The following is a 21,068-nucleotide window of genomic DNA, read 5'->3' as shown; positions in this document are numbered from 1 at the left end:
TGCTGTTTTCAGTGGCAAGTCCATTCATAAGTAAGTGGCCAAATTCTTTAGGCAAGCAAGGTAGTTCTTGGGAAGAAGTAGGTGGACCCATCGGAGACGGTTTTACCTCTTCCATGCTATGAATGTAACTATGAACCATACCATTGCATATGGCTGTGTCATCTTGTATTTCCTGTGAGCCTAGGATATAGCTCACAGAAGTCCTTTTGCTGGCTTTCTTTCACCCTTCTCTCCATATATAGTACTTTTCACAAATATCATCTCGCCATCACAGAACTGTATGAGGTTTTTATGAGGAACGTTTATCGAACTTACTTTATTTGAAAGAAAATGCAAACAGGCTAAAACTCTATGGTCTCCTTCACTTGGTAGTGTGGCTGCAGTTGCATAAATAATATCCCTGCAACCATTATCTCTTTCTAAAGATAATGCTTCTCATAACAACACATGGTCGAGGATTTTATTTTGCTCGAATTGGAACTCGCTCTACTTTTTCTTATGAACGATGGAAGAGTCAAATGAGCCTGTAGCTTCTCATCTAACGTAACTCTGGCAAGTGAATGAGCTGGAGGAAGGGAAACAGTGACGACTCAGGGGAAACACTGATTGAACCTGTGAGTCTGCCAGGACGGTTTGTGTGAAGTCACCTGGGTCTTGGTGTTTTTCCTCTGGATCAGCTGTTTGGATGCTTCTGTAAAATTGTCACATTATTCCAGCCTCCACCCCCATCAGTGGCTGACTTTGCACAGCCAAGGGGGCTTTTAAACACAGGCTTTTAAGGTTCTTCTATTGCTTTCTTCTCAGGGTACCTTGATTCTCTAGGGTGACTTACATTCTACATTACCCTGTGGAGCAGACACAGATAGATGCCCAGTCATATCCATCCTGCCCACTCTTTCTCTACAGCTGAACCATTTTATTTTATTATTTTTATTTTTTAATTTTTTTTAACATCTTTATTGGAGTATAATTGCTTTACAATGGTGTGTTAGTTTCTGCTTTATAACAAGGTGAGTCGGTTATACATATACATGTGTCCCCATATCTCTTCCCTCTTGCGTCTCCCTCCTTCCCACCCCTCTAGGTGGTCACGAAGCACCGAGCTGATCTCCCTGTGCTATGTGGCTGCTTCCCACTAGCTATCTATTTTACGTTTGGTAGTGTATATATGTCCACGCCACTGTCTCACTTTGTCCCAGCTTACCCTTTCACCATGATAGTATAAAAAAAAAAAAAAAAAAAGTTGATTTCCCAGAATCCCTTGCAGCTGGGTGGTATCTAGGCGACATAGTCCTGGCCAGTGAGATGCAAGTAACTGGGAGGGGCTCTCCCACACACTCTTATAAGGGAACGGCCTCTGTGAGCTCGCCGGTGAGGCTGTTGTTCTTTGTACTTCTTCCTCCCAGGAGCAGGGATGCTGTTTTCTAAGCGGAGAAGCCATCTTGTGACCAAAGACGAGAAGCTTGAGGGGTAAGCAGGTTGGGAATCTGATGGCCTTCTGGAACGGCTGTACCAGACCTGGTCTGCCCACCTCTTGATTTATTTTGAGAAAAATAAATCTCCATTTGGTTCAGCCACAGAAGTTGGGTCTGTTACTTGAAGCCAAATGTGATCCTGACAGTTTAAATTTTAAAGAAGTCATAGTTCATCTTTTCTCTCAGAACTCAAAGGCAGCATCCTGGATGACAGAACGAGGGTTCGGACTTTGGAGCCCTGCAGACCCTCAAGTTGAATCTTGGCTTGGCTATTCGTTAGTCTAATCTTGGCAAGAAATTTAACTTCTTCGGGTCTCAGTTTTCCTCGCTGTAAGATGTGGTACTGATGTTTGTCTCATAGAAGTTTTGTCAGTATTAGAAATTATTAATAGAAATAATAATGACAAATTTGGTACATAGATTTTCAACAAATGGTGGCAGCTATTACTGAAGGAGAATGTGAGGAGCCTTAAGAAGGGGAGGCAAGTCATACAACTTCTAGTAGGTTCTCAGTAAACATAGATTGAATGGCTGAATGGTAGATTAGCTTTATGGCTGCAACCACTTGCCTCCATGTACTTAATATTCATTCCGAAACAACACCCGTCTCTTATCCTCAGTCCCACCTGCCTACACCAGAATACTTGGAGCTTTTCTGTTCTCCAACTTTGGTTGAAAAAGCAAAGGGTATTCTTATGACAGTTTTATTACCTGTAAGCATAGAGATGAAGGGGGTGGGCTCCCGAGTCAGACAAATGTATTATAGATTAGACTCTCCTGTCCTTATGAGCTGTGTGATTTTGTCTTCTGTGAAATGGGAATAATTGGGTGGGTAATGAGGATTACCTGCAGTATATGTGAAGCATCAGCAGCTGTTGTCCTGGCGCACAGTGAACACTGGATCGATGACGGATATATTTACTATTTCATTGAACATTTGTTAAGCAATTCTTGGCCTTGGTACAAGGTCCTCTTGGAGATACAAGGACGAATAAAACATGGTCTTTATCCTTAAGAATATGCATATACAGGAGATGGGGGCAGAAATGGGGTGACCCTCCTTACACATAACAATAGTAAAAAACAGATTTGGAAAACTATTTAGCTGTTAAAAAATTGGGGAAAAATATACTGACTTAAACAGATGTCTGTGATATGTATTTTAAGGAAAAAAGCCACCAAGCATACATGTATAAGTTATATTTGTCAATGCAGGAGAAAAATTGCTAAATGGGGTGGTTTGTGGAGGATGGGATGACGACGGCAGGGAAGTTGAGGGACCTTTAATTTTTTTTATAGCATATTAATGTTTATTTTACAACACTCATGCATTACTCTTGAAATATAAAAAGTATTAAAGTTTAAAAAATCAATTTGTTGGGCCTCTTGAAGGTAGGTGGTGGAAGATTGTGCTGTGAGAGAGCACACTGAGCTATGAACTTGAGCAAAGGATTGGGTCTAGTGGGATCCCACTAGAGGCGGTAGGATTTGAATGGGCCTTGAAGGATGAGTAGGACTTTTTGAGGAGGCAGTGGGGGGAATGAGCATGCTTGGATTTGGAGCAAAGTGTAGAATATAATTAGATTAGTGTCAGAGAAAGATAAGATGGAAAGATCACTATTGTTAAGAGAGGTAAGATATACGATAGCCAGATCTCAGAGGGTTTAAAAAGAGTGACATAATGCTTTAAAATGAGATTTTTTTAGTGTGTGAGTTGGGGAGGGATCTGAGAACTATTACTTTATAAAAATGACTCTTGGAATAGTATGTTAAATGTTAGGAGGGGTATTAGGAGGGGCAAGGGGAGGGGGGAGGGATAGAACAACCTGAAGAAAGGCACACAGCAAAAGTTAAATTTTAATGGGAAATATGGTGAATTAAGATTTGATCTTCTGGAGTTTGAGATTCCATCATGACCCACAATAACCTACCTTCATTTTCTCATTGTGTAAACTCGTAAAATCATAGAACCTGTCTCACTGGGTTTTTAGGAGATAACCACCACCACAATAATAATAGCTAATGCTTACATAGCACTTGGTATGTACCAAGCACTGTTCTAAGTGTCATACATATTTTAACTTAGATTTAATCCCTACATCAGCCCTGTTCTTATTCAAGATGAGAAATCTGAGACACAGAGAGGCTGAGTGAATTTCCCAAGGCCACACAATTGTGTGTGTTGGACTGAGGATTTACTTATTTATCTATTTATTTATTTTACAAATTTATATATTTTTGGCTGTGTTGGGTCTTCATTGTTGCGTGCAGGATTTCTCTAGATGTGTCGAGCGGAGGCTACTCTTCGCTGCGGTGCACGGGCTTCTCATTGTGTTGGCTTCTCTTGTTGTGGAGCATGGGCTCTAGGCACGCGGGCTTCAGTAGTTGTGGCGTGTGCGCTCAGTAGTTGTGGCTCACGGGCTTAGTTGCTCTGCGGCACGTGGGATCTTCACAGGCCACATCCCCTGCATTGACAGGCAGATTCTTAACCACTGCGCCACCAGGGAAGTCACAGGACTCAGGATATAAATGCAGATAGGTACTGTCTCCCGGGTCAGTATCCTCAACCACCTGTACATGGCATGTGAAAAGCTATTAAGAATTGTTAGTTGATTTTATTCACATGAGGATGTTAAGCAAGAATTTAGAAATTCAGGTTTGGAGTTTAGTCCCTCGAGTGATGGACCATCTCCATAGGGCTGCTACCTAAAGAGCGAGAGTAGGTGAACTCGCCGAAGAAGAGGATGCAGAATAAAAAAAGAAACAAGGACACAACCTTCAGGGAACTCTTGACGTTTGGACATGGTCAGGCCAAAGAAAAGTTATTAAAGGTGACAGAGCAGGAATGCCCAGAGAGGTGGAGGTTGATGGTGGCAAGGGAACGAAGCACACCCAGCACAAGCGGACCGTCCACGCCATCCAGTGCCGCAGACCCATTACAAGGACGGGTCTGAGAAACGGCCCCTGGTCCAGCCGTCTGGCCATTCGTGAGCTGGGAGAGCAGTTTCAGCACAGTAGACGTGGAATCCAGAATGCAGAAGATTGAGAAGTACATGGGAGGTGATGAACCTCAGGCTGTCCCGTTAGCCTAGCCTTTCAAGGAGTTGAGCAAGGAGGTAATGTGCGCTGACAGCGTGGGTTTGAGGAAGGTTCAGGCAGAGAGGGTGATATGAAAGCAGCAAACAATAGGTGAAAAGGAAATGGATAGATTGAAATTAGGCGGAGCGTGCGGGTTAGCTTTGAAATCTGTCAGAATGCTCCTTCAGATGGAATGGAAGAAAGGATGGGGAAATTGGGGAAAAAATGTGATTGGAAGAGATAAGAGCTGAGTGAGTTCACCCCAGGGAGTCTGCATTTTTTTTTTTTTTTCTTCAGTCTAATAGGAGACGGTGGGAGGAAATTCATAGACAAGTAACTCAGCCTCCTGAGAGCCTGGCTCTCCAGGATTATTGGGACAGAGGAAACATTTGAAAGAATGACAGAAGTCTCTCATCTAAACAATGCAAACTGACACATTTGCCAGGATGTGTCTGCAGGCAAGAGATTAATTTATTGAAGTGGAAAGTAGTGGCACAGAAAAGAAGAGGAGAATGAAATGAGACAAAGGAAAACTTGACTGTATTTGAAGGAGGAATTTTTAGACACCACACTGAATAGTTCACAGGACAACTTGTCAGGGGAAACCTGAGCATCCTGAGTGATGGGAAGCAGCCTGGGTTTGGTTAACACTGAACCACCAGAGCACCAGGGAATACTTTATAAGGGGGAGTTGTCCAGCAGAGAGACCTCTGCATTCCATGCTGCTCCTGGTAAGGTCTTTAATCTGCAGTTTAACTGATTATTTCTAGAAAGATCTTTGGCCGAAAGACATTGGGTTGCGGTGTTTCAGCAGATTTGTTGTTGCAATGACATGAGTGGGATGAGAAAAGGACTGAAGCAATCTAATAATTAAGAGTGTGGTACTAAAAATCAGCACCACTGCCATCAATCCATAGGTGGGTCCTTTGGGGGTTGCTTTGAATGATGTCAGTAAAAATCTATCCAAGCGTGGGCAGCGTATTTAGATGGGCATAATATTCTTGAGTTCAGTGGTTCTCAGTGGGACCAGCTACATAATTAGTGGAGCCCAGTATAAGATGAAAATGTGTGGCCCCTTGTTCAAAAAGCAGGAAAAAGTGCTGTTAAAGGTACTAACATAAAAGCTTTTCCTTTTCTCCCATAGTCTCTCTCTTTACTCATCATGGTGTTTATTTGCTATTTAATGTCATTCTAAGTGAAGGAAAGTTAAAAATAAAAACTATCAACATGAATTCCATTGTTCATCTTTATTTTATGCAATGCCAGTATTAAATGCAAATATAAGAGTGTTTAACACGTATGCAGAATTATTGAAGTCACACACTTCATAATATTTTGTAGTTTGTAAATGCATTTGTATATTCTTCCTACCAGAACAGAAGAAACACTGCACAAAACTGACTACCCTTACTTCACGTCTCCATTTGCACAGTCTATCAATCTTCGGCTTATACAAGGAAGGACTGAAAGGAAAAAGAACCATGGGTTGCTCTGTCTTTCCTTCTGTGCCGTCATCTTCAGTGTCAGTGGTTGGTTAATACAGGGGAGTAACAGGAGTAAAAGAGGATATGAAAGGATTCTTTGGTTGTTAGTGTTTCTTAGAAAGACACTGCCTTGTTTCTACACGTACAGCAAGTTCTGAATCGAATGGAAAGCATGGCCTCTTGTTGCTGTCAGCACCCACCCACCTGCTTACTCAGTTGCATTTGTGACACATTTACCTTGAACTCGCTTTGAGTCTTATTGAAGTCCATGCATCGTGGGTCCACTGAAATTCTGTGCTTGTGGGGCCCTGCAAACACTATTATGAATAGGGCAGCAGGGAATTGTGGCCACACGTATTAAACAGATCTCCTCTGTTCACATGCATGGTCCACTGTGCCATCAGACCTCATTTACAGAACACAAGTTCAAAGTTTACATCATTAGGAATCTTGATGATGACAGCAGAGCATTAAACCAGGTGTGGGGTGTTTCTGAGCCTGGGGTTCTGTGTGTGACTACAGGTTACAAGTCCGTGAAGATTGCCCGGGTTCTTGGAAGTCAAAGAGCTCAATTTTAAGCCTGAGCTACCTTCTGCTCTTAAAGTCTCAGCTTCATTATCAAAGTTTACAGTGGGTCAGGTTTGCGTGTGGTATCCTAGAGACCCCCCTCCTGGCCATCAGCGCTGTCACATTTGCCTTTCAAGTGTTTTCTGAATCACTCTCCATTCCTTCCGCCAATGCCTTGGTTTACATCCCCATCAACTCTGACATAGACCCTGCAGTTAGTCTCTTCCCTGTATTCTGCACCTCATCGCCAGACACATCTTCCAAATAAACCTTTGGTACAAGGCCACCCTGCCCTGCCTGGTCCTTGCTTTGATCTCCTGCGGGCTCTGGCTTGCAGCAGAGTTCTCACACTGGTGGGCCTGGGATGAAGACTGCCTGCAGACAGGTTTGGTTTGACCTACGCAGTAATTTAAGAAATTTGTGCCAGTACTTAAATGTTTTGAAGATTTCACTTATTGAAAATTCAGATTTAACAACGAGAAGATCTGGCTTCTCTGGGCTCTTGTTTCCTTGGGCTATGCTGGTGCCCTAGAGAACAGGAGGACCTGTGGACACGGGGAGGAAAATTGACTCCTTGTTCTGGCAAAACCTTCACTTGCATAGATCTAGAGCACGTATTTGCCTGTTGTTCTCGGGGAATGCTGTGAAGCAATTGGAACGCTGACCTTTTAATTTGAGAAATTAAGTTCTCCAACTTCATAATGTAAGTTGGGTGTATGCTTTGTAGCAGCCCTTGGGTTTTTTTAATGTTATTTTTTTGTTTTTTAGCCCTTCGTTGCTTTTTTAGGAGAAAAATTTACTAGGTCTCACCTGGTCAGTGTCACCACTGTGTCACTTGTGATCTCATCTGATCTTGGCCTGTTTCTCCAAGCTTGTCTTCGTGCTGGCTGTGCTCAGACCCAGGCTCTGCACCCCTGGAGCGCTTTAAGTCCACTCAACCTTCTACATTTCCTGTTGTCTTTCTCTTTGCTTAAACCCTCCTCTTTCCTCTAGGCCCCCTTAAAGTAGTTCACTGGGAGATCCTTGCTGAGAGCCTCAGTCTGAGCTCAGCCTGCAAACTCTGCTGGAAGCAGGTAATTAAATTTTTAGAGTTCTAAATGCTAAAGTACCAAGTGGGTGATGAGTTCAGGTTGTTTGTGAAGGTTCCTTCCAGCCCAGTGATTCTGAGATGCCATGATTCTGCCAATGCCTGTGGATTACCATGCACTTGGTATGTAGTTGTTTTTTTTGAAGTTATTCTTTGTGCTAGGAACTTTGCTTGCTCCATTTCACTTAAATATGAGGGCGACATTAGCATTATCTCCATCCTACAGATGAGGAAACCGAAAGCTTTTCCCAAAATGGATGCTCCAAATGGCTTATCTCTGGTTATATCTTAATTCTTCAAATAGATTATATACTTGTTGAAGGCCATGACTGTGCCTTTGTTGCCAGGCCCTGCTACCCAGTAGGGATTCAATGAATGTTTTAGTGATGAAAGTAATGGTTCATTCGGCCACTATGCATTGGGGCCTAGACGAGGCTCCATGGGGATGCAAAGGAGACTCAAGTCGTATCAGTTATATTGTAAGATAGACCTGCTCCCTGTGCACAAAGACAGGATAGTTTTTGATCTTGGGCTGTGGGTTTAGATGAACCTATAGCTGTGTCTGTTTCTTCACTTGTAAAATGGGGGCAACAATAGTACCTAATTTGTAGCAGTGGTTTTAAACTGGGGTGATTGTGCCCTGTAGTAATCATTTGGCAATGTCAGGAAATATGCCTTGTGTCACAACTAGGGGTGGAGGGAAGACTGACATTCAGTAAATCATGTCCAGGGATGCTGCTAAACATCGTACAATGCACAGGACAGGCGCCTTCCCACAACAAAGGAATAGCCCCGAATGTCAGTAGTGCCGAGGCTGAGAAACCCTGCCTTGTAGGCCCCTGAAGATGAAACAAGATAACGAATACAAAGAGCTCGACATAGTTAACTGTTACTCTAAGAAAACAATCCCAAAGACTGCAAAATCAGCTTTTGGGAGGGCGAACCCCAAAAAGCTTAATTTCAGAATATCTGTGATTCTTGCTGAGGAAAAGCCTTATGCTAAGGATTTCATGCTGTCCTGTTTAGAAGTGACAGACTCACTGGAGACTGTGTGTGTTACACTGTGTACTAACATGAGCTGGCGTGGATTTATCAAAGCTGTAAAAACAATTATTAATTTTTAGGGTGTTCCTGATAAACTTCCTGCTTGCTTAACTGGTTTGTTCTGTGGAGATAATTTTGGCGTGTGGGTTTAAATCCTCTGATGGAGAATGTTTTGGTTAGTGAATTTCCAAAATGTGTTTTGATAAGTAGGACATGAAAAGTTTTTGTTTCCACATCAAGAAGCTTATTGTTTATAAGTTTAAAGCAAAGCCCCTTTCCCCCTGCTTACTGCCTTACCCGTCTACTGCACAGTGTTTTGGTGTGTATAGGCTTGGAGAGCTTTTGGATTTACATCTTTTTTTTTTTTTTTTTGTGGATTTGAAGTTGAGGCTGTTATTAAAATTTTTTGTAATTATAAAAGTAATATATGAGCCTTCTAGAAGATTTGGTTAGTATAGAAAATAAAGAAGACGCAATTTAAAAAAGATAGTCCTCAGTATTCCTGCCACACAAAAGTACAACTACCTTTGGTGTGTTTCCTTCCATTTTTTTCATTGATGTATTTTTTTCCATATTTGAAATATTCTGAGTGTGTAATTTTGTTTCCCACTTTATTTTTACTTAATTAATTTTTTTTTTTTCCTTCGGTACGCGGGCCTCTCACTGTTGTGGCCTCTCCCGTTGCGGAGCACAGGCTCTGGACGCGCAGGCTCAGCGGCCATGGCTCACGGGCCCAGCCGCTCCGCGGCATGTGGGATCTTCCCGGACCAGGGCACGAACCTGTGTCCCCTGCATCGGCAGGCGGACTCTCCACCACTGCACCACCAGGGAAACCCCAATTAATTTTTATTTATTTATTTGGCCGCACCGTGGGGCTTACGGGATCTTAGTTCTCTGACCAGGGATTGAACCCAGGCGTACGGCAGTGAAAGCATGGAGTCCTAACCACTGGACTGCCGGGGAATTCCCTTTAACATTGTTTTATTTGCATGTCCTCACACTACTATAATATCTCTAAATATTATTTCTAAGGACTGTGAGATATTCCATCTATGGGTGTTTCATGATTTATTTAATCCCATCCAGCACATACAGCCTGTTTTCAGTGTTTGCTGAGTATCCTTCTGTATTTCAGCTCATTCCCATCTTTACAAGAGATGACTAAAAGCAGAACCAAAGGCTGTGGGTCACAGTGCCTGGATATCTTGATCCATGTAGATGTCAGTTGCCAGAAAGTTTCTACTAAGTTTTGCTGCCATTAGCAGTGATATTCTCATTTTAATAACATTTGATAACTTTCTAGTAGAAAAGGTATTTCATTTTTCTTTTTTATTTATTTGCTGTTTATGAGGTCAAACATGTATATGACTGTTGGCCGTATTTCCTGTTTGTATACTTTCCCCATATTATCAATTAGGAATTAAGTGTTATTCTCATTTGTCATAAACTCTAGTTTATGTATTTCATTTATTTACCCTTATTAACCCTTTCTCATAGTTACTGCAAATATTTTCACCTAGTTTTTTTTCCTAATTTTTCTGATTAAAAAATTTTTGTTTTTAGTGATACAGAATTTTAAAAATTTTATGTAGTCAAATCTGTTGATTTTCTTTTCCACTGGGGATCTTCGACCTTCCTTCATCTATATTCAGATGAACCCTTTCTGCTCTGGAAGTCACCATACTGAGTCATCAGTGTTTAAAATTCTGTCCCAAAGTAGACTGCTGTCGAGTTTCCTAATGAGGATAAAAGTGCTTGGTCTAATATGGGCACCCACTGTGTACCATGGAAACCCTTCACATGAGCGTGAGTGTGTATATCTGTGTGTGTGTGTGTGTGTGTGTGTGTGTGTGTGTGTGTGTGAGTGGGTGAGTGAGACAGAGAGAGAGAGAGAGAGAGAGAGAAAGAATAGGGAAAGTTGATTAGAAAGGATGAGGCTCTCGTTGGGACCCCACCCATTCGGTTTTGTTTTAAATTTCCTTTCTCTCAGGGTGGGAGTGAGCTTCAGCAGGCAGGGGGCCTTCCAGAGATTCCCAAGCGGCTGAGCGCCTGGGACCAGCAGCTGGCTGGGCCACCTGTGGCTGTGCCTGGCACAGAGTTGACCCACAACGATTTGTTTGTTTAGTGCAGGAGAAGGTAGACTGAGCCCGAGACGGGGCCTGTCTACTCCTCGCTGTCAAGGTCCATTCTCTCAGGCTTCAGGTTGTGTGCTGCTCAGCCTCTGGAAGTGGCTCCCTGCCCTGCAGTGGGCTCGTGGGAGCCCACAGCCCTGCTAACTTGCAGGTCACCAGCTGCATTAGCCGAAGCCTGAAGAGGGAGGTAGCAGTAACAACCAGTGCTCACCTGTTCTGCACACTCGTTTCACTCGGGCTTTTTAATATGCTTCTCACCTCAACTTTATGAGGTTAAACGCTATTTTCATCTCCGTTAATTTGGAGGAAACCACGACTCAATAAAAGCATAATTAAAATCTGGAGCTTATGAAACAATTCCATCACTGTAATTTCTTGGTGTAATTTCTTGGTGATGCTGTTGGGCAGAGGGTAGCAGCAACTGTTTTAGGTTTTCGAGTCAGATATATCTTGGTTGGAATCCTAAGATAGTCATGTCTTAGCGTATTGAATTGGTTTTTGCGTCTCTAAAATGGGAACAACAGTGTCTACCTTGTAGGAGCATGAAATTGAGATAGTACATGCAAGATGCCCAGCACAGTACCTGGCCCATTCATTGTGGAAGCTCAGTAACGATTGTTTCCTAGTCTCAATGCTGAAAATGCCTTTGTTCTTTTTTGTTTAAAAGTTTCAGAATAGCTGGTAAACCTGCTCAGACTTGTGAAATTTTAGAAAATGTTATTTATATTTAAGTGCAAGAAGCATTTCTTTATCTGCCCTACTTATTTTCCTGTTCAGTAGATTTTCTTTTCTGGTGTAGCTAAGTCGCGTACTTCTCTGAAATCCTTCTGCTTGGGGAATTTCCTGATGAACCCCCAGTTTAGGACTGTACTCACAGCCAAAATAAAACATGCTTTGTCTATGTGTTTATGTACAAAGCACAGACAGTTCTCTAGAAGGGCAATAACTCAGGCATTCCTTTACACATAGTTGAGAATTTTGACATTATTCATGGAGCTGTTATTTGTTTGTGTATCATAAACATTCAGGTAACAGAGCAGCATTAAAGTTATAGAAAATCACAAGAAAATACAAAGTTGTTAAATAACTTAGGAGAAGAGTTGTTAAATAAATCATTTTTTCATACCATATAAAAGTTGGGTTAGATCTGACTGGTCCTTACGCTAGACCTTGTTAACCACTTAAAAAAAAACTTTGCTAATATTATTGCTATTTCTGACTAAAGAATCTCAACAGGAGGGTTGTCTTGCCATTTAACTTCTACTGTATGTTTATTCAGACTTGTCCATTTTAATAAATTGAGCCAAGTAATTATAAATGTTGTTATTGTAGAATTATAATCCAGTGCAGTCTTGTTTCTGTGGAGTTAAAGATAACACCCTTTGGGAGTCTTCTTTAAAATATGCCCTGGACCGTCTTGTTTTTCTGTCCCTGAAACCATGATTGCATTTTCAACAATACATCAACCTAGTATTGGAATGGGGAAAAGTTAATGAGGATGGGGCTTTATTGGGTTAATAACTAATGCTCTCATTCCTATTCTGAGAAATTTAGATCTGTAGCTTTGTGATTTTCCATTCCCTGCCCTCTCTTTAGTAGCAGGAGAGAGACAAGGATGGGAAAGCCTTTTAAAAATGTAATTTATATAAATTCATGAATTAGAGTTGTGCTTTTATATAGTTCATACCGTGTGTATATGCTTTCCGAGAAACATGGATATAGTTACGTATCAGTGATTAAGTGAAATTTACATGATTTCTCAGTTCCCTTTTATGCCTTGAGTCCGAGGATTAAAGTGAGTGAACTGTTGGCCAAATCTTGCGAATGTTGCAAACGGAGTGCAGTGCATTATAAAATGCCACACCCAATTTTAATGGTCAGTAGGCAATTGTTTTCCTAAAAGTCCAGGCCCATCGTTTGATTTCTTAATTTGCAGCCAAAGTGGACATTTGGGGGCAGAGTGGGTAGCGGTGCTAAGGGTTAAGAGAGTAGGTTGAATCTGGAAGAATAAAATCGGTGCTGACCTGACTACTGATTTACAGGATACAAAGGACTAAAGACTAGGCTTTTGTGATCCTGAGATAACAATCCAGTTCAGCCCTGTGCCCATCACTTCAGCCAGATCATTTTGGCACCAGCTCTTTGAACAAAGCCTGAGAACCCAGCAAGTTTTACCAGGCATTTCTTGTTGCTACTGGTTGGCTTTTGTGGAGTCGGTAGAGTAATTAGCTCTCATTAGCATGTCCACAAGCTGTAATGCATCCACCTGCTTGCTTCTGGTCCTGAAACCATAACATCCTCACCTGATCTCTTTAGTCCCAGCATTTTTGTATTGCAGAAACAGAATGCCAACTGGGCAAGAGTAAAATCCACCAAGTGCCTCGGATAACAGTAGCAAAACCTATTGACGAGGGTAGGAAGGCTTTCCTAAGAACAATGATTGTGTCTAGGAAATTGGTGAACTGTTTAAAGCATTTTCTTCTTTTCTCCCCTCTGTGTATGAGACTGACGTGAAGCAGGTTCAGGTTCAGTGTTCAGCAGACACTGAACGCTGGTAGTCGTATAACTGGATCCCCTAGTCTCTTGTCAGCCATATTCCAGAAGCTGTGGTCTGTATCAACAGAGAGTCTGGAGTGTTTGGAGTCACTGAGAGACAGAGAGACCTTTGGTGGTGATTTGTGACCCTGTTCAGGACCCCATGCCATCGGTAGTCCTTGTTCCCATGAAGTATAGGTCTGTAGTATGAAGGTGGGAGCCGTAAAGGCAGAAGGAGGGAGACAAGGTTTTGGGGCTTTGTACACAAGCCTGGAGAAATATGTAGACAAATTGCAAATTGGCAGAATTTTATATGAAAGGACCTTGGAACCAAGAATCTGCAGTCTGATCCCAACATTGATCAGCTGTGTCATCCTGGGCAAGTCACTTAACCAGGCATAAAGTTGAGATAAAAATACCAGCCCAGCCCTTGCAGGGAGAGCTGTGAATGTCAGATGAGACAGTGTGTGAAAAGCTATAAAACGTTAAGCAGTAGTATGATTTTAAGTTGAATTTTTTTATAGAGAATACATTATCTACATTTTTGACATTCTGAATCCAAACTTCTGGTAATAAGATGCAAGCACCTGCTTTTCCTCTGATTTCTACTCCTGTGACATCCCTAACTCCATCCCTGGACCCTAACCTGGACTAGAGCCTGGATGATGACTAGGTATTCCTTGAGGTTTATCTGGGAGATGGTGTGCTGCCTCCTGGGCAACGTGGTAGCAGTAGCTCTTGATTCCTGCGCAGGCCTGTCTGCCATCTGCTTTCTCGGGGATACAGTAAAGAGTACAAAGTCATCAATAATCGATCAGCTCTAGGAATTGTTCCCTGTTATTAAAAGTTTGGAATGTTGGGAATGAAGTGTTCAGGACTCATTGTCATACATCTGTGTAGCACTGTTCTCTTCAAGTGGCTTTAGAGTAAAGATTTCCTTTGATGTAGCTTATAAAGCACGCGTGTCTTACGTGGGGAGGGGGTATACTCTAATGGGCAAGGGTAAAAACCGTAGCTCAGCACCCTGTGGTCTGGTGTCAGTTTCCAGTACCACGTGATGTGATGTTGTGATGCACAGATCACTCGCCTGGCGATGTCTCACCTCCCTTGTGAAACTGTGATACTCCTGGGCATTATTTAAACTCCTGTCCCTGGTGACTGCATTGGGTTGGTGTTCAGAAAGTGGTCTGAGTTGATTATCAAAATGTGTAACTTTTAAACGGAATCACAAGTATTTTTCAAAGACTGTCTTCAGCCTTCACCTTTGATAGAACATGTCCCTCTAGGGCCTGTAACTTCCTCAGTACGATTTAAAAAATAACGTTCTACACTTAGAAGACAGCTTGTTTTTGGATTGGCTGGAAGCGCACCAGGAGTTGGATGCTGAAGGAGTTTAGGGGTGAGGAAAAGAAGGCAGCAGGGCTGGGCAGAGGACAAGCTGACTGGCAGTGTGGGCATAACTGAGGCCCCGGCTGCCCTTACGGTGAGCTCTGGAGCTGGGGTGGCCCTGCCCAGTTGTCTCTGAGGCAAAGAGCTGGACCTATGTATCCCTGAATCAGCCAGTGGCTGGCACCTGGCCACCCCTTCTGGGGGCGTTACTTTGGGTGAAGCTGTGTCCTGCCACTGGCTGAGGACCTTCCCTGTGAGCCGGCAGCAGCTGGGGATGGGTGCCCTGGCCCTAAAAACGGGGTCCGGTTGGAGCACAGTAGTGACCACTACCCTGTCCCAAAGAATCTAATCCCTTAAGAGAGAAACAGACAAAATATGTAGCACCAGAATCCCAGCAGTATGGCAAGTCGCTTTATCTGCAAAGTTAGAAAGTTTGTATCCCTTAGCAAAACTGAAGGAAGAGGTCCTACCCCTTCGTTAATGATAAATCAAACAGATCTCTAGCCTCTCCGAAGTTTGAGACATTTGGATAATATTTACACCTGGTTATGGTATAGCAGGGGCCCGCTTCTATATTTGTGAAACAGCTGACACATAATTGAATCCTTTTTCCCAAGCGTGAATTACTGCACGTTTGGCATATTCATCATATGTGTACATGAAGGCAGTTGTTTCTGGGGTATTTAATTCATGTTGAATTTATAGGATTGGTGGGTCACCACCACAAAAGGCAGGTAAGGCTCACAGACCATGAAACTCAGAACATTCCAGGGGACCCTACGGATGAAGGGCAAACATGGGGGAGTATAGGTTCTGTCGAAGTTACCTGATGCAGTATTTTAGACATGGTTGAGGATAATGGTTTAGGAGTCACATTTTCAAAGGTTAAGTTAATGTACTTTGAAAAAACGAATCAGTTTTCTGGCATTTCCAAAAGCCAGTTGTGCTCAGCAAGCGTCTGAAACTGTCTGGCATGGTTTGTGGGTGAGTGAGATGAGTAAACAAGGCCAAAGTTGTACGTAATATCTTTCCAACTGCAGATCAAGCCATATTGCAAAAATGAGCACTGTTCCCCAGCATTTTCTATCTTTTAGGAAGCGAAGGAGGTGGTGGGTTCTGCCGACCCATCATCTTCATAGTTTGGCTGTGTTGTGGATGATTCGGGCCTGGCACCAGCAAAGGTGATAGAGTTTGTGTGTCCTGACCTATGGACCTCACTTCCAGTGAGTCCCCCTCAGCAGTGAAGTAGCCCTTGTATTCTTTGCCTCAGTCTGCGTTATCACGCAGGAACTCTGTAACGCCAAGTCATGGGAGATATTCCCAACCTGTTTCCACCGTGGGTGGAGTGGAGAGATAAATAGGTCACTGTTTCTTATGCAGCTGTTCTTGGCCTTAGCTTCTGTATTAAAAACACACATCTCTGAACCTCTTGGAGGGATGTGATGATTTGGTAATTGCATGATTTACCAGCTGCTTTAGTGTATTGCCTAGAAGTGGGAGATGGCACGAAATAAAAAGCTCTCCAGGTTTCCTCAGCCGAGAGGGAGATTAATGCAGCGTAGTGATTGCCGTAGAGGAAGGGCTGAAGGGGAGACTGTCAAACGCGCGCAGTGTATCTTCTCGAACCCTCCACTTGGATGACCTTTCTCCGTGTGATCCCTGGGGTCTCAGGAGATCTGGTAGTGCAAGGAGCAGACATCCTAATTGGGGGCAAGGAAAGTTGTCACATTGTGCATGTCTTCCTCTGGCTTCTCCATCTTTCTAAACGTGCCTGCACATGTGCATTTATCATTGGCGTTCTGGAAAGTTCAGATGAGGAATCTCCAACTATGACTTTTCATTGTGACACATCTGCAAAGGACGAATAGAGAAAAGTTTCTTGGCCAGGAAATGCAGCCCTGTGTAGAGAGAAATAACTGTCATTAGGAGAGAAACTTTCAAAGAACCAGAAGTTTTAAAAAATGGAAAAGAAAAAGATGGAGGAAGCCTATCCAGGAAAGGAAGGGCCAGAGGTGAGCTGCAGGGTGCTGCTTGGAGCTGTGGGAAATAAATGATGAACGAGTGACACGGGAAAAGGTCAAATGAAAAACACCACCTGTTAGGGCTGGCCAGGGCCCAGGACAGAGGCAGCATCAACTGGGCTTAGAAATCCCCTGAAACTCACTCCACCCAGAACTGCCCCACCCATCTACCCCATCTGCCTCTATCCACCTGGAGCAGTAGGGCCTGACACCCTCGTGGGAAGGATGCTGTTGGGCTGTTTTTTTTTTTTTTTTTGGCAGTACGCGGGCCTCTCACTGCTGTGGCCTCTCCCGTTGCGGAGCACAGGCTCCGGACGCGCAGGCTCAGCGGCCATGGCTCACGGGCCCAGCCGCTCCGCGGCACGTGGGATCTTCCTGGACCAGGGCACGAACCCGTGTCCCCTGCATTGGCAGGCGGACTCTCAACCACTGCGCCACCAGGGAAGCCCTGTCGGGCTGTTTTGAAAGCGAGACCTCGAAGGTTGGGAGAACCTCGCCTCCTTCTCCAGCTGATGTTCCTCACCTCCCAGAGAGAAGACGCAGTGGTGAAGGACACAGGCTTGGGAACCAGGTGGATTTCTACCCCTTAATAAGAGCTGTGCCTTAAACACTGGGCCTCACATAACAGGAATGCTGGTGCAGTTGGTTATGTTTCGCAGGGTCATTGTGAAGAGTGAAGTGGGGCTTAATGAAGTAAGTGCTCCACACTAGGTGACTGTTGTTATGTGTCAGGAATTATAACTGGATTTGGAGAAAGCACCTTCCTGTACTTGCTGGCCTCCCCGTAGGAACTTTGAACCCGACCTGGGTCTCGGCAGGGATTTGGACACCGTCAGTGGCCCCGTGTAGGGCCTGGACGGTAATCCGAGGCTCGGGGTGGGTTGTGGGAAGCAGCCGCAGGTCCTTGCACGGGGCTCTGGGTGTCCATCCACGGCCTCTCCTCAGAGTTCCTGTTCTGAGAGGCCCTGACCTTTTCTGTAGGCCGCTCCGGCAGGGACATGCACACACATTAGCCTGGAATGGGTCGGGGTCCTATTTTTTAAGAATTTCCAGGGATAATGGGATGCTCCATTCAATATACGTACATATTAATTCACCTCCTAAACGTCTTTTATATACAAGACACTGGACCCATAAAGGTGCAAATCGGGGCTGCCTGTTGTATGTTAGAGGGTTGCATGATTATGTTATTTGTGCCTTCCTGCAACCCTAGGAGAGGAAGGCAATATCACTGGTTTTACAGAGATTAAATAAATTGCTCAAGATCGGAGATAATGCCCACTTTCCCTGAACGTAAGACACATTTCAGTTTCTGTGATGCTAAAATGTGAAAAAGTGCGGAGTCTGGATACTACCCCATGCCTGTCTGATTTCAGATCTTGCGGGGTTTTTTTCCCCCATCACACGCAAGGGCTTATCTATCTAGCTGGTGAAGATTAAAAGAAGCACAGAGAAGAGGACAACTAATGTATTAGTTAGGACTTGTAAGGGCAGCAGTATGATAATAGTTGCTGCTTGTTGACTACTTATGATGTTGCAATGCTTTTCTGTGCTATAATTCATAAGAGCATTTTAATCTTTACAATCACTCTGAGGTGGACGCTGTTATATTCTTTTTTTTACGAATAAGGAGACCGAGATAGGTACTCTTATTCCCATTTTCAGGTGAGAACACTGACACGGAAAACTTCCTGTGGTCACATAGCTCGTACTAAAATTCTGTGACATGGTACTTAAGAGTTCAAGTTCATTTATAACCATGACAGATCTGGTTAAGGTTCCAGAAGACTGTGATGTGATAGAGGGGTCCTCATTGTCCTGTGGGTGCACCTAACCCAGGCCCGGGTCAGGAAGAATTCCCAAGGATGTGGCATCTCAACTAAGATGGGAATGTCCATCTCTCCATCCCTTGCCCCTATGATGCTAAAAATAATCGCAGTTACCCTAGGTTACAGACCTCTGCTAGTCCCATCTTTCCAAACCTGGCATTAACTAGAAGGAACTGACTTTATTTATAATTTATATCCTTTCCATGTCCAAAGATCAAGTGACATAGTTTAAAAGGAACATTGTAAATTAGGAAGTTGTTTGAGAACTAGAAGGATGACTGCGTGGAAGGTCTTGGAAATCACCAAAATAGGAAAATAAAACCAAAACACTTGAGGACATTGTGTAATTTAAGTTACCTGCAGATGACTGGCCAAGTCATCTTTTGACAGCTTTTATGTTATGTCCTGCCTTCTCAGGCCCCTGGAGAACCCCCTGTGCTCACGGCGCTGACTGACCAAAGTCTCTGTGGCAACTCAGCTGGTACTTAGCTTTTCATTTTTCTCCTATTCCTTTTATGGAATGAATGATCTTTATCTCAAGTTGATGTGTTGTTAAAGGGTGTGAAGATTGTGCGTCAAGCTGCCATCTAGAAATAAAGCAGAATATATTTAATTGGACAGATTTTCTGTCATTTAAAAATAAATTTTGACAGACTCTGGTCCATAAGTAGACGGAGATATTTAAAGATATTGAAAGAGCCTGCAGAACATGGAGTCCTGATTTCTGATTCGCAAACTGCATTCCAGGTTTATTTTTGTCCCTCAGGAACCCCTGACCCCCGGTTTCCTTATCTTTAAAACAAGGGGGGTGCGTTAGGTATTCCCGGACTTCTCAGGCTCTAAGATCTTTTGATTCAAACATTTCTAATCAATTCTAACACGGCTTTTGTTCTGACAACTGGAGTTCGTCTCTGAGTTGTATAGTCAGTGAATTGAATGGATGCTATGTTTTAAATTCCGATCACCTGCAGACTGCATTTCAAAGGGAAAGTATTGTGGACATTTTCCTTCCACATCTTCTGAATAGAGAGACTCATTGTTAATGAAGAGAATTGAGCTGCGATAGGTTTGGGCGTCAAGATGCCCTTTTGCTGCAATAATCCCTGACAGTCAACCCCAGAGCCAGTGTCTCGCTGAGCTGCCCTAAACTGTGGTCAGGAACGCTGACTCGGTGGGTAGGCTTAAAGGAGGGATGGTGGGAGCAGAGAACAACCGTTCGGGTAGCTCTGAGAGAGGCCCAGCTGGGTAATGGAACCTGGAGGTCGGGATGAAGGGACAAATGGGGCGGAGGATGGGGGAGGAAAATGCATCCATATTCAGCCCACTGCACCAGCGTGTGATTCCAAGTCCATGTCTCACGGGGGAAAGGTCCTTCTCCCCTTCTCTGGTTCAAGGCTGTCTGGTGACACTGAACTTAATACACTTTGGCATGACCCTGGTCACTGCCCTGGGTGGGGGGCAGGGGACGATTGAAAACAAAGATAACTCAGGCGAAACTTCTTCAAGTTGGTGACTGACAAGTCTGGTCTCTCCTGCGGGCCCTCAACAATGCTGCCGCTATCGCTATCGTGGCTCAGTCCAGCTGGGCTGGGGACTGTGCTCACCAGGGCACTGGGTCAATGCTGTTTCGTGCCCTGCTGTGTTGGGTTTTCCTGAAGCCCTTGCTGGCTTACTGCCCTCTTAACTGTCTGGAGGCTGGAAGCCTTTGGTTGCCCTGCTGGATAACCAACCCGTCTACCATGTATGAACTGACTTTGTAAATTGCCCTGCAGAAGCCAAAGCACCCGGCATATCATGGGGCTGCTATTCTGCGTGACGTGTGATGGAAAAGTCCCCGTGCTGGATAAGTTCTCAGTCAGCAGCCTTTCAGTTATGTGGCTAACTCTCTAGGGGTCACTGATTGCCTATGAATTGAATAGAAAACAGTTCTGGTCTACAGAGTTTATCTGCAATGAGATGATAGGAAAAGGTCCCTAAGAACGCTCCTTGATCACTTTGGGCCTTAGCTCAGGGACCCAGCATGCACCGGGGGTGCCATTCACATCATTTTTATCCCTACCCCTCATCTGATTCCCTTAGTAATTCTCTGTACCTTTTTTTTTTTTTTTTTTTTTGCGGTACGCGGGCCTCTCACTGCTGTGGCCTCTCCCATTGCGGAGCACAGGCTCCGGACGCGCAGGCTCAGCGGCCATGGCTCACGGGCCCAGCCGCTCTGTGGCATGTGGGATCTTCCCGGACCGGGGCACGAACCCGTGTCCCCTGCATCGGCAGGCGGACTCTCAACCACTGCGCCACCAGGGAAGCCCTCTCTGTACCGTAGAGACCAACAGAGTGTCCTCTGTTAGAACAGGGAGATGGAGCTGGCTGTGGCCAATGATTAAAGGGCTCCTACTATTTTTTCCTTTTCCAGGTCTCCCAGACTGAATA

At 44.0% G+C, this 21,068-nt stretch overlaps 1 protein-coding gene across 10 annotated transcripts in view; it reads left to right on the top strand.

The window, feature by feature from the left end:
• PPFIBP1 (PPFIA binding protein 1) overlaps positions 1–21,068 on the top strand; it is a 177,942-nt gene that overhangs the window by 4,268 nt on the left and 152,606 nt on the right. For 2 of the 10 annotated variants that reach the window (XM_019936090.3, XM_033866965.2), the window contains one exon: positions 1,407–1,470. The exons of the other annotated variants lie outside the window; for them this stretch is intronic. The gene's annotated coding sequence lies outside the window, so the exon portion shown is untranslated. Of the gene's footprint in view, positions 1–1,406; positions 1,471–21,068 lie in introns of those variants that run through there. 10 annotated transcript variants of the gene reach the window in all.

Source organism: Tursiops truncatus, chromosome 11, assembly GCF_011762595.2.
Source record: "Tursiops truncatus isolate mTurTru1 chromosome 11, mTurTru1.mat.Y, whole genome shotgun sequence".
In the NCBI taxonomy this organism is placed as follows: domain Eukaryota; kingdom Metazoa; phylum Chordata; class Mammalia; order Artiodactyla; family Delphinidae; genus Tursiops; species Tursiops truncatus.
The sequence above is the reverse complement of the archived record's forward strand: the minus strand, read 5'-3'. Positions and strand labels throughout refer to the sequence as shown.